At 45.1% G+C, this 12,028-nt stretch overlaps 2 protein-coding genes and 1 long non-coding RNA gene across 5 annotated transcripts in view; 1 reads left to right on the top strand and 2 right to left on the bottom strand.

Moving 5' to 3' along the window:
* LOC114643553 (protein NLRC5-like) overlaps window positions 1-12,028 on the bottom strand; it is a 5,922,889-nt gene that overhangs the window by 2,056,406 nt on the left and 3,854,455 nt on the right. The gene's annotated exons all lie outside the window — the stretch shown is intronic.
* The window catches only part of LOC127527388 (uncharacterized), a 236,632-nt gene that overhangs the window by 60,248 nt on the left and 164,356 nt on the right, over window positions 1-12,028 (bottom strand). The window lies entirely within an intron of this gene.
* LOC114641960 (NACHT, LRR and PYD domains-containing protein 3-like) overlaps window positions 6,338-12,028 on the top strand; it is a 592,098-nt gene continuing 586,407 nt past the window's right edge. For all 3 annotated transcript variants that reach the window (XM_051925833.1, XM_051925832.1, XM_051925831.1), the window contains exon 1: window positions 6,338-6,509. The gene's annotated coding sequence lies outside the window, so the exon portion shown is untranslated. The remainder of the gene's footprint in view (window positions 6,510-12,028) is intronic.

Genomic DNA, 12,028 nt, shown 5'->3' with positions numbered 1-12,028 from the left:
ACTGGAAATGTCTTCAGGATTTTAAATGTTATCTTTCTGTCTAAATAAAGGTCTGTTCTGTTTTGTTGGTTTCTTTATTCTTTATAATGTATTTAGTTCTGCACATTTCTCACCTTTTAAGGTCTCATCCCGGTGGTTTCGATGCAAAGTCCTTGATCAGCAAATTGACTTTTTTTGGGACTTTTTGGATGACTGTTGCCCCTTGTCAGCACCATATCAAATTTAAACAGAGATGTCATGTAAAAGGTTTAACAAAGCCCAGCTTGGAATTAAATTATTAATAAAGGTAAGAAATGGAGAAGCTCACGTCCTCTCCTGTCTGCCACCCTGAAGGCTCCTGCAGTTTCAGCTCCACTCCTCTCATCCATTTTGTCACATGTTGTTTCCCAAGTTGACATGGCTGCCTTCTGCCCCTTTACTGCCGGTGTGAACGTCAGCTCCATCCCGGTGCCCTTGTGTCCGTGTTATTGGGGTCTACATGAACTTCAGCTGTCCTCGTTCATTTACTGTTGGGTGTGTGTGTCTCCATTGCTCTGTTAGTTGTCCTGTTGGTTTGCTCACAGGTGGGCTTCATTTTATGTCACACTTTACACACATCTTGTGTGCTGAATTTATATGTTGGCTAGATTGGTTTGGCATATCTAAGGACAGAGCTCTGGACAAAGTGCCCACAGAATGCACACAAAGCACTCGCCACGCTGACTCACACTGGTAAACCACCCAAGTGGCAACATCAAATTACAACATGTGTGTGTTTTTTTTTGGGGTGGCACAGTGCTGAGTTTGTGATGCTGCCTGCCAGCTCCAGTAAGTCCTCACTTCTCATTCCTGACCAAGTTCTGTCAGTTCTGCCAGTGTGAGGTCTGTCTGCTCTCCCCTTGTCCCTGTCAGTTCTTATTATGGTATTCTGGTTTTTCTCACACATTCATTAAAGACATGCAGGTGAGATTGGCTCTGGGTGACTGTGTGTGTGTGACTGGGTCAAGTGATGGACTGGCGTCCTCCCCTGGTAGTTTCCAGTCTTGTGCCCAGTGCTGATGGGATAACAGTAAGCACTTGTGAGCCCTGGCCCCTCATCCAGTATGTATGCTGTGGTCAGGACCATCCATAGAAGGGCCACATGCTGTATATCCGTAGCACTGCATTTATATACAGTTGAGCCGAGCTGTGTGAGTGCTGAGGTCAGAGTCCACAGGGGAGACATGTGGACGGTGCACACACACGATGAAGTCCTGACCAAAGACCAGTAACGTCACTTGTGCTCACCCCTGACATATAAAGGACAGTGTGGCAGCAGGTGCACCAGCATGTCAGCCATAAGGAGGAGGACACCAATGTTTTTTTACTTTTTCTTACTTATTTTGTCCTTTTTTTTTCATTTTGCTTGTCTTTTGTCTTAACGCAATGAAATTTGGGGTTTCTACAGCTGGGACCCCAACACTTTATGATGTCCTTTTTTGGTTCAGTGTGACTATATTTACATTTCTACAAATCTTAATTCTACAAAAAAGTTAATGCAGTGTGTAAAGTGCTGTGATTGTTAAAGGCTCCCTGACCTGCCATATGACAAGAATTTCAGTTTCTCCACAGCAAGAACCCATCCATCCATCCATCCATTTTCCAACCCGCTGAATCTGAACACAGGGTCACAGGGGTCTGCTGGAGCCAATCCCAGCCAACACAGGGCACAAGGCAGGAACCAATCCCAGGCAGGGTGCCAACCCACCGCAGGACACACACAAACACACCAAGGCCAATTTAGAATGGCCAATCCACCTAACCTGCATGTCTTTGGGAGGAAACCCACGCAGACACGGGGAGAACATGCAAACTCCACGCAGGGAGGACCCGGGAAGCGAACTCAGGTCTCCTAACTACGAGGCAGCAGCGTTACCACTGCGCCACCATGCCGCCCGGCAAGAACCCCAAAATCTCAACACCTGATTTGATTGAAATCTGGTGATGTTACAGAAAAAATATTTATTGCCAATATTTATTGTTAATAATACTATAGTGAGTGGGACATACTAAGGCACTGTGCCCCTTTTTCACCTCAGCACTTTATTTATAAAAGGCACTTTTCTAATTTATTTGAATTTGGAGCCTTTTCTGAGGGGTTCAAAGGGGCTTTATATGGTATTGCCAAACCCTTAATGCACAGTCTTCTCTCAGTTTTCCTTAAATGTACGTATCCATTAGCTAAACGGCGGCTCTTTAGCCCAAGCCGTTTGGAGACAGCGATGCTCGATGATGTTCGCCTTTGTTCATCAGGTCTCCCTGCGCTCACACACAGAGCAGTTTGTTATAATTGAAGCAGTAAGCTCATTCCATCTTGGCCGAGTGTGCGCTGTTCTGAATTTAATCAGTAGGAACATCCAGGTGACGTGACTAGCTGCAGCCATGTGTGTCATGGAGACTGATTTGTAGTGTTGCTGTATTTTTACTGGCAGGATTATGGAATTTCAAACTGACTTCAGTTTTATGTATTTTTTGCAGAATTTCAGCAGATTTACAAATGGCTGACAAACCCACCCTCATTCCGGCCCTCCATCTGCTTACTTTAAAGAGGGATGCCCCACCGCACCCCCCCCCAACCCCCCCCAACACACTTCCTCATTCTCTGAAATTCTTGACATAACAGAGGAGGACCACATACAGCAGACCAAAAACACGAAAAGACATTCTTGTGGGAACAGCAGGAACAAATACAAAAATGGTAAACATCTAATAATAATAATAATAATAATAATAATAATAATAATAATATATCCTCAAATTTCCCATTATTCCCACTGATTACCCATTTTAGTCCTAAAGAATACACGTTCATGTCAAATTGTGTTCTCCAATGACCATCAAGAAAAGCCGGAAGTGATGTGCGGCTGGGATGTTCTCCTCCTGGCCTACTGAGTATGTTGAAGAGTAAGCAGCGCCAGTGAACTGATAATCTTATTTATTATTTTTTATTACTTATTATCTGATTTATCCAAGTGACTTACTCCATTTGAGATACAGTCGGTTCCATTTTCTTTTCTTTTTCAGTGAAGGCACATGTTCAGGGTCACACACTGGTGTCAGTAGCAGGATTTGAAGCCACAACCTCAAAATCTGAAGTCCAGAGACTTGTGTGTGTGTGAAATAAAAATCATAAAATAATTAAGTGCTTAAAAGTGTCAGTTTTATTTTCAAGAAGACTTTCACTTCTGCAGTAAAAACAATGAAAAATGGATACTTTTTCACGTATTATTTTTCAGAAGAAGCATTTTTTAGGGTATGTGATGCATTAGATGATTAAATGTTATAAGTGCACAGTATCACCTGGATGCTAAATATTTCGCTGTCTCCACACTTTGACTGTTCCAGGCTGACTTAGCGATTTCCTGCTCTTTATCACTTTTCATTGATTTCCAGACAGCTGATAAATTTGGCCTTGTCAGGAGTAAAGCTACCTGAGTATCAAAATCCCGACTTGACAACCTCTGTCCTTCACTTGGATTTCTCGCACACTGATCACTCTTCATTCACCTGACCCAGCAACAGGAGACACCAGGCAGACATGGCGGCTGTAACTGAGGTTCATGAGGGCCAAGGACTCGAGCAGCACTTCCACTGTTTAACACACAGAGATGGCCCAATAAATATTACACTTACCTGAATCAAGTGCAGATAATGGATGCTTTCAAATTTTCTTTCACCTGTGATCTTGTGAAGAATAACGCTGTAGTGTATCCCATGAGATATCATTATAGATGGAAATTTCAAAAATGAATGATGTTCAGAAAAGAGGAGTACATGTAGCTACATGTGTAAACTCAGGTTGGTCACTCTAGCTGCCCACCTCCACCCCAAGGAAGAGCCCTGGCTATGGCAGCACAGACTCACAAAAAAGACAAAACTGGTCAGACAGACCAGAAGACATTTGTGTTTCTGCCTGTGATCTTCCACCAGTTGAGCACATCACAGCCCATCATGTTGGCCCTCACTCAGGTCATCACATAGGTCAGCTCCTTTTCTCTGGAAGATGACACAGACTCTTGACCACCAAGACCACCCAGGGCAGGCCAGCACAGAGAAATGCACTTCTAGTTAAGGACTGTCCAATCGAAGTGGCCAGACCTCTATAAAGACATTCCTGAATGAAATTAGAAAGGAATTAAGAAAAAGAAATAATAATCATAGAGAAAAGGAGATGAAACCAAACTAAGGGGGACTCAGCCCAAGCTGCGAGCTCCTGAGTGTTTTTTCAAATCAGTGAAATCAGAAGAACATCATTGAAGAACATAAAGTCACAACTCACAGGACATGAGGCCACGTGGAAACTTTGCTAAATTCTTCAAAATTCTCAGAGGCCTCCATATTGGGAATCCAGCAGAATTCTTTGAATTAAATATAGAAAAACACACTCAAGGACACTGGTGGGGAAAAAGTTCTTATTCATGCAAAAACGTCAGGAAATCTCGAAAAAAATGCTACCAAGTCACAGAGTTGAAGAAGAATCAGCCTTGACAGCCTTTAAAGAAGATTTGGATGAGACATCAGACAAGTAAGGAATTAGCCGAGCAAACACACTTGACTGAATGGTTTGTCAAACGTCTTATGTTCTAAGAGTATGAGGTTCACTGAACTGGAGAAAAAGAAAGCACATTAGAAAGAACACATGAGGAGACATTACAGAATTAGGATAGAGTTGAAGGTCTGGAGAAAAGATAGAAATAGAGAAGGTGATGATTCAGACCTCACAAGTAAATTACTAGAAGAACAAAAGATCTTACAGATCATCAAACTGTCAGGCCACTGGAGCACTGGAGTCTGACAAAGAGGAGACAAGCAATGGCGGACACCAGAGGATCAATCAGAGTGTCATCAGTTGTCTAAATGTACTTAGAGGACAAAACAGAGTTGTCAGTCCTGCAGTCTCATCTGCTCTTTCTTTCCTACATCTTCACATGTCCACTTCATGTTTGCTGTTTTCACCGAGCTCTACAGGTTTTCTTTTTGTGTGTTTGATGAATTAGCCATTTTAAACTGGTCTTGTTGAGTGTGTCACTGGACTCTGTCATGTAGTGTCACTCTGTCCAGGGTTGGTTCCTGCTAACACCTGATGCTGCTGGGAGAGCCTCCAGGTCCATGTAAACCAGAATGTTAAGTTGTGTATTTGGAGGAAGGAGTTGGCATGTGCTGAGTGGATTATGGGAAGGAATGGAGCTGTGGACAGAACCAAAGGAGCTTACATGGGCCGGGACTGACTAGAACAGGGGTCCTCAATCACAGTCCTGGAGGGCCACAGTGGCTGCAGGTTTTATTCCAACTTGTTTCCTAATTAGAAAGCAGTCCATGCTGATACTGAAACCTGGTATTGAACTATTTAGCTTGTTAATGTTTGAATTCATCCAAGAGCAAACTGAATTGCACTGTAGAGTTTCCACATTATCCTTGTGTTTTGTGGACCAGAACAGATTTAAGCTTAACGGTCCTTACTATTCCCCTCTCATTTATTTCTAAATATTTTTTATCACAGATACTTCATGGTAAGCATGTGAGCTGGAGCGCTGCTGGTTTATTGGTTAACTGCATCTCATTATTAACTAATATCTGATTAAGAAAACAGGCCACAATTAAAAGTTAAATGCAGCTGCTAAAATCTAAAATAGGCAATTAAGGGATCTGAATGGTAACAGAACTAAAATGAAGCCCAAAAAACATATTGCTTTAGTAGTAAATAAAAAGGTTCTAATTAAGAAATTGGTTAAAGTGAAAACCTGCAGCCACCGCGGACCTCCAGGACTGTAACTGAGGACCTCTGATCTACAAAGTAACTAAACTTTGTCTTTGGTGAATAAAGACAGTAACAAGGCCTGGAGTTAAACACCAACTTTCATTATCAGCAAGGATGGAAATCAAATTAGGACACTGGCTGGAATGAAAATCCGTAGCCACTGCGGCCCTCCAGGACTGTGATTGAGGACCCCTGGACTAGAGGGACAGAAGGCTGGCAGGACATCTACATGTGGGCTCACCTGTAAAGACAAGAACAGACTGAGAATTATCAGAGAGGGGACAGAAAGGGGAAAGACCACCTGCTCGTGTGCCACTTTCACTCAGCCACCTGCAGGTCTGCCATTTCTGTCTTAATGCGGCTCACCTCTGCCTGTCACACAGTTTACATGTCGGCAACATCAGTTTAATGTGACTTGCTGTGAGGAGATTTGTACTTTTGACTAAAAGTTTGGCTGTGACCTAAAGAAGGTTCACATTTGGTTATTTCAGCTGCCTTTTCTTTTTGTGTCCTCTGTCTCTTTAAGACTTCCTCTTCCTCTTGGATGGCTGCCATGTAAAAATGAAAGGGAAAGCAAAGAGCAGAGCAGCGGACCTCAGGGCCTGTGCTGTGAAGGTTTGCTTTTATAAACCTACAGATAATACAAAGACAGTTTTGAAAAGATCTGCTCATCAGTGAATTCTGAAAAATAAAATCTGTGATGGGAGAAAATTGAAGAAAAAAGTAAAAGCTGGTAAGCGAAATGCAAGTTTGACTTTGTCATTGTACCTGAGCTTTGACATCTGCTCATGTTTCCTCCATTTGGTTGTTTTCTGTATCCTCATGAAAGCCTTTTACACTGGATGTCTGCCACTTTGGGTGTTTTGTTTGCTTTATTCCTACGATGTTACAGTCAGTGAAGTCACCAGTAGACTCATCACAGCCTCACATCTTCAGGCTTCTTCACTTTTATTTCTTTATTATTTTTAGTGACAGCTCCACAGCACTGCTGAACACAGAGATGGTGACTGGGGGACTTTGTCGCATTTCTTCTTAGTGTAAAGTTGATTTTTAATGTTTTATTTTTTGACATTAGGATTTAGTTTACAATGTTGATATTCATACAGTCTGTGTGTTACTCGGTCCTGGGATATTGTAGTGAATGCTCCAACCTCACAGATCTCTAACATCCTGAGTTTAAATCGATGTGCAGTTTGTGTGTCCTCCTTGTGTTCCCTCAGGCTATTTCCTTTTCCTCTAACGCTCAGGTGAAGTTCAGTCTCTGATTCTAATGGTGCCATGTGGGTGTCTCCAGGGGCAGGCGTGGTGGTGGTGCACCGTTAGACAGGCCTGTCGGCATTTTATATCAGCAGATGTGAATGTAATCGACGGCCATTTGAACACAACAAATAAGGTGGCTGACAGACGACACTTATGAGGTGTCCTTGTATTTATACAAGCCATATAAATAAGAGTATATTTAAATTAAGTTTAGATATAAAAATGCTAAACACACCATATATAAATAACAGTAAAGTTCATCAATACATTAGTGCATTAGGGCTCTGCTTCCTCCATCTTATTTTATCAGTACAGAAGTTTTAAATTGTTTTACTGTGACGAATGACAAGAAGGTCCCTGGTACCCAATAGGCCCAAATGATGGACACCTTACCATTTATTTGTACAAAACAGAAAACTCTTTAAGCTCAAATTACTCAGCATGGATGACCTTCACAGGGTGGAGCTCCTTCATGTGACTTACCAGTAGTGAACTGACCCTGGCACTCCAGGGCCCTCATGTATAACTCTGTGTGTAGAATTCACACTAAACAGACACTATACAGACAAAAGCAGAATTATGCGTGCACACAAAAAAATTCATATGAACAAAATCATGCGTAAGCCAACTTCCACGCACTTCTGCTACATAAATCCTGGTCAGCCTGATGCCCCACCCTGGTCTCCTCCCAGAAATATGCAAATCAATATAATTAGCCCCTTTTGTTCAGTGTTTAGTTAAAAGACAATGGAAAAAGAATGTGAAAAAAGTAGAATTTCAGCGAATGCAAAGTGGAGGCAAGGAAAAACGTGAAGGTAGGGCAGGCCAGGCAGGGCGTGGCGAGCACGTTGATCCCTCTGCCCCAGGAAGCGGTGAGCTCGCAGCTGGGGGGGTGCTCTAACACCAGCAGCAGGTTCCGCCAACCACCTTCTCCCCCTGGTCCTTCCCTGCCAACCTGGAGCCGGTTGCATCGCACTGGGTGGCGATGGGGATGAAAGGGGCAGAGGGATCCACCAACACCAGGACGGCTGACCCAGGTGGCCCTCTGGGTTGAATCCTCCGGCCAGGCGGCACGGACCCCACCTGTTTACCTCTCGGCGGGTCATGCCCTCTTGAACTCTCTCTTCACCCCTTTGTAGTCCTCACAGCCCCGGGCCAGAGCCAAATGGACATCTGGTCATGTTTCACATTGAGACCAGACACGTGTACACTGTCCGCGGCTGTCTTCCGGTCATGTAAGGGAGGATAAGAGAAGGAGAGGGGAGGATGTTTGGAGTTAAGGTTTAAGTTTTGGTTGTGGTTGTGCCTGGTCAGGCAATGGGGTAGGAGGGAGGGGTAGGAGGGAAGGTGAAGGGGGACAAAATCTTGGCTTGAGGGCTGACTTTCAATAGATCACAGTGAGGAAGCTGCTCTGCTACATATGACACCCCAACCCAGAATCAGGTCATCTACGAATGATTTAGCACCGGGTTCCCCACAAATGTGCGGTGCGAATAAGAAAGAGGGAGCGGCTGCTCATCCAGGCCACTCCTCGGACTCCTCACCGGTCTGCCACCACGGGGAGGGTGGCCTCTGCCTATCCCTGGCCCACCGAGGCTCCGCAGTGCTAGGGTATCGTCAAATTTAGGACAGATTCTGACTTAGAGGCGTTCAGTCATAATCCCGCAGATGGTAGCTTCGCACCATTGACTCCTCAACCAAGCAAATACACCAAATTTCTCAACCTGCGGTTCCTCTCATACTGAGCAGGATTGCTGCTGCGACAACACCATCATCAGTACAGTAAAACTAACCTGTCTCACAACGGTCTAAACCCAGCTCAAGTTCACTGGTAATGGGTGAACAATCCAACGGTTGGTGAATTGTGCTTCACAATGATAGAAAGAGTCGACATCGAAGGATCAAACAGCGACGCCACCACAAACCAGTCATCCCTGTGGTAACTTTTCTGACACTTCCTGCTTTCACGGTCTGTACTGAAAATCAAGATCAAGTGAGATTTTGCCCTTCTGCTCCATGGGAGGTTTCTGGCCTCCCTGAACTCGCCTTAGCATACCTGCTTTATGTTGTGACAGGTGTACCACCCCAGTCAAGCTACCCACCTGTCACTCTCCCTGGAGCGTGTCGCGCCCACGGATGGCTCAGGTGCTTTACGCCAGAAGCATGAGCCACTTAGGGCTCCCCCTCCCGCCTCACTGGGTGAGTGAAAAAATGATGAGTACTGGTATTTCACCTGTGACACCCCATAGCCCCGGGCGGAGCCGGGGGCCTCCCACTTATTCTACTCCTCTCATGTCTCTTCACAGTGCCAGACTAGAGTCAAGTTCAACAGGGTCTTCTTTCCCCGCTGATTCTGCCAAGCCCGTTTCCTTGGCTGTGGTTGCGCTAGATAGTAGGTAGGGAAAGTGGGAATTTCGTTCATCCATTCATGCGCGTGACTAATTAGTTGACGAGGCATTTGACTACTTGGGAGCCCGTTACCAGGCCTATTCCGAGTTTTAATGTTGCTCGTCAACCGTGCCCCTCAGGTCGGCCTTCTTGCCCATCGGCCTTGTCCGGATTGTCATCTAAGTGATGCATGGCATGCACCCCTTATGGCCAAGGCAGTATGTGTTGACTTGGAATGGCTTGGGGGATGTAATCATTACGAGACTTGATCCCACTGACACCTGTTGTGGTACTAATTCCTGGCCCAAACCTCTGAATGTTATGGATATTATTATTGTCTAATTGTAGAAATGAGAGTATGTTATGGCCCCTGAATAAGCATGTCTGTCCACTAATAAGTGGTTTTGTGCTATATTCGGTTTGTACAGTCTAGCTATGTGATCTAATGGTTAAGTGTGTAGTACTGTCTGAGTGGTTGTAGTAATGTTGTTATGTGTATTTTTGTTTTTATTTTTTAATGTTCATTACTTTATGTAAGAAGCGATGTTATTTAATAGGATTGAGTTAAGTATGGAATGTGTTATGTCGAGGATGAATGGCGGTGTGATTTGCCCAACCCTTACAACTGTGACCCTTCGGGTAAGGATCACAGAGAAGGCTGAGATTCTACCAGCATTTCGTGTAGAATGCTCCTGGGACATTGTCCTGTAAGAATTTCTGTCTTTAAGGGATCTGTAATGATCCGGCCACCGCCATCAGTGACCCTTAGAGCTATGGTTGGTTAGGTCCTTGGCCATAGCACCAGTGGGAGATTCACAGATGAGTCCCAGGAAGGCTCTGATGAGGCTGACAGAGGCCGTGGTCCCTGCCGAGTGTCTCCTCGGCCACTACTGGCTCTATCATCACCATCCCAGATCTACCTGATGATTTCTCCCTGCCTTGTCGACCATGGGTCTTAAACCGGCCATAACAACTGTCCGGCAGTCTACAACATAAACACACAAACTGGGGCACAGGAGTTGATGTTGCCAAACACAGCATCCATGGGCTAGATCAGAGACCATTAGTCTTGCTCATAGGAGTTGAGATTTCCCCACATGCTGAGCTGCTTCTCTTTGCAGCCAAACTGTGAATGTAGCTTTCCGCATCTTTTATTCGTTTCAAGCTACCTCCAGCATCCTCTTTCTGCTCATTTTTGATGAGATAATTTTGAGTCTGCATTTCTTTCTTTCGCTCCTTCTGAAATGGATATCATTCTTTATTGGACTCGTAATTTACATCTGTTTTACATGGAACAGTAATGTACAAAGTTTTTGAGTACAGGGACCTATGGCCATACAGCCCCCTCTCCCGGGTTCAAGATAGTATAAGTTTTACGTATTAAGTCATTACTTGGGGCGGCACGGTGGCGCAGTGGGTAGCGCTGTTGCCTCGCAGTTGAGAGACCTGGGGACCCGGGTTCGCTTCCCGGGTCCTCCCTGCGTGGAGTTTGCATGTTCTCCCCGTGTCTGCGTGGGTTTTCTCCGGGCGCTCCGGTTTCCTCCCACAGTCCAAAGACATGCAGGTTGGGTGGATTGGCGATTCTAAATTGGCCCTAGTGTGTGCTTGGTGTGTGGGTGTGGGTGTGTTTGTGTGTGTCCTGTGGTGGGTTGGCACCCTGCCCAGGATTGGTTCCTGCCTTGTGCCCTGTGTTGGCTGGGATTGGCTCCAGCGGACCCCCGTGACCCTGTGTTCGGATTCAGCGGGTTGGAAAATGGATGGATGGATGGAAGTCATTACTTTGCATTGAACATTCCAAACATAATACAAAGTTGCTTTGATAAAAGATACATAGATATATTAATAACGGCTAAGTTTATAGTCCATATTTAGAGTCCATAAGCATCTCCTAAAGAGGAGTTCTTGAGCTAGCAGCTCTCAGTGGTATAATATAGTTCCGTGAATTCCATAAGTTTCATACTGTTTGCACACAGGAGCCACCTGTTTCCCTTGCCAAGCCCAGATCTCGACTATGGTTTTTCTAGACAGTAAGAAGGTAGAACAAGGATCTTTTTGCCAAACATAGTTACTCCCACCATTTACCCGCGCCTCATTGAATTTCTTCACTTTGACATTCAGAGCACTGGGCAGAAATCATGTCGCGTCAACACCACTCTCTGGCCCTCACAATGCTTTGTTTTAATTAAACAGTCGGATTCCCCTAAGCCAGCTGCTAGGCACCAGCCAGGCCCTCTACCGTGAGGTGGAGAGAGGGTAGGGTGTCAGAGGAAGGCCAACGCATGCTGCAACTGGGTCATGTGCCGAGCCCCGTTTTGCACCCCAGCCCGACCGACCCTGCCCTTAGAGGTAATCCTTATACCAAAGTTACAGATCTGGTTTGCCGACTTCCCTTACCTACATTGTTTTAACATGCCAGAGGCTGTTCACCTTGGAGACCTGCCACGGATTTTCAAGGGCTATTGAGACATTTCCAAGGAGCAGGTCCCCTTCTCAGGACGAACCTATTCCAGGGCGGCCCTGCCCTTCAACGAGAAAACAGAAAACTCGTTGGGGCTCCCGCCGGCTTCTCCAGGATCGCTTGAGTCACCGTCCCTGCCCATCTCT

The sequence above is a fragment of the Erpetoichthys calabaricus genome, chromosome 4 (assembly GCF_900747795.2).
Source record: "Erpetoichthys calabaricus chromosome 4, fErpCal1.3, whole genome shotgun sequence".
NCBI lineage: Eukaryota > Metazoa > Chordata > Cladistia > Polypteriformes > Polypteridae > Erpetoichthys > Erpetoichthys calabaricus.
The sequence above is the reverse complement of the archived record's forward strand: the minus strand, read 5'-3'. Positions and strand labels throughout refer to the sequence as shown.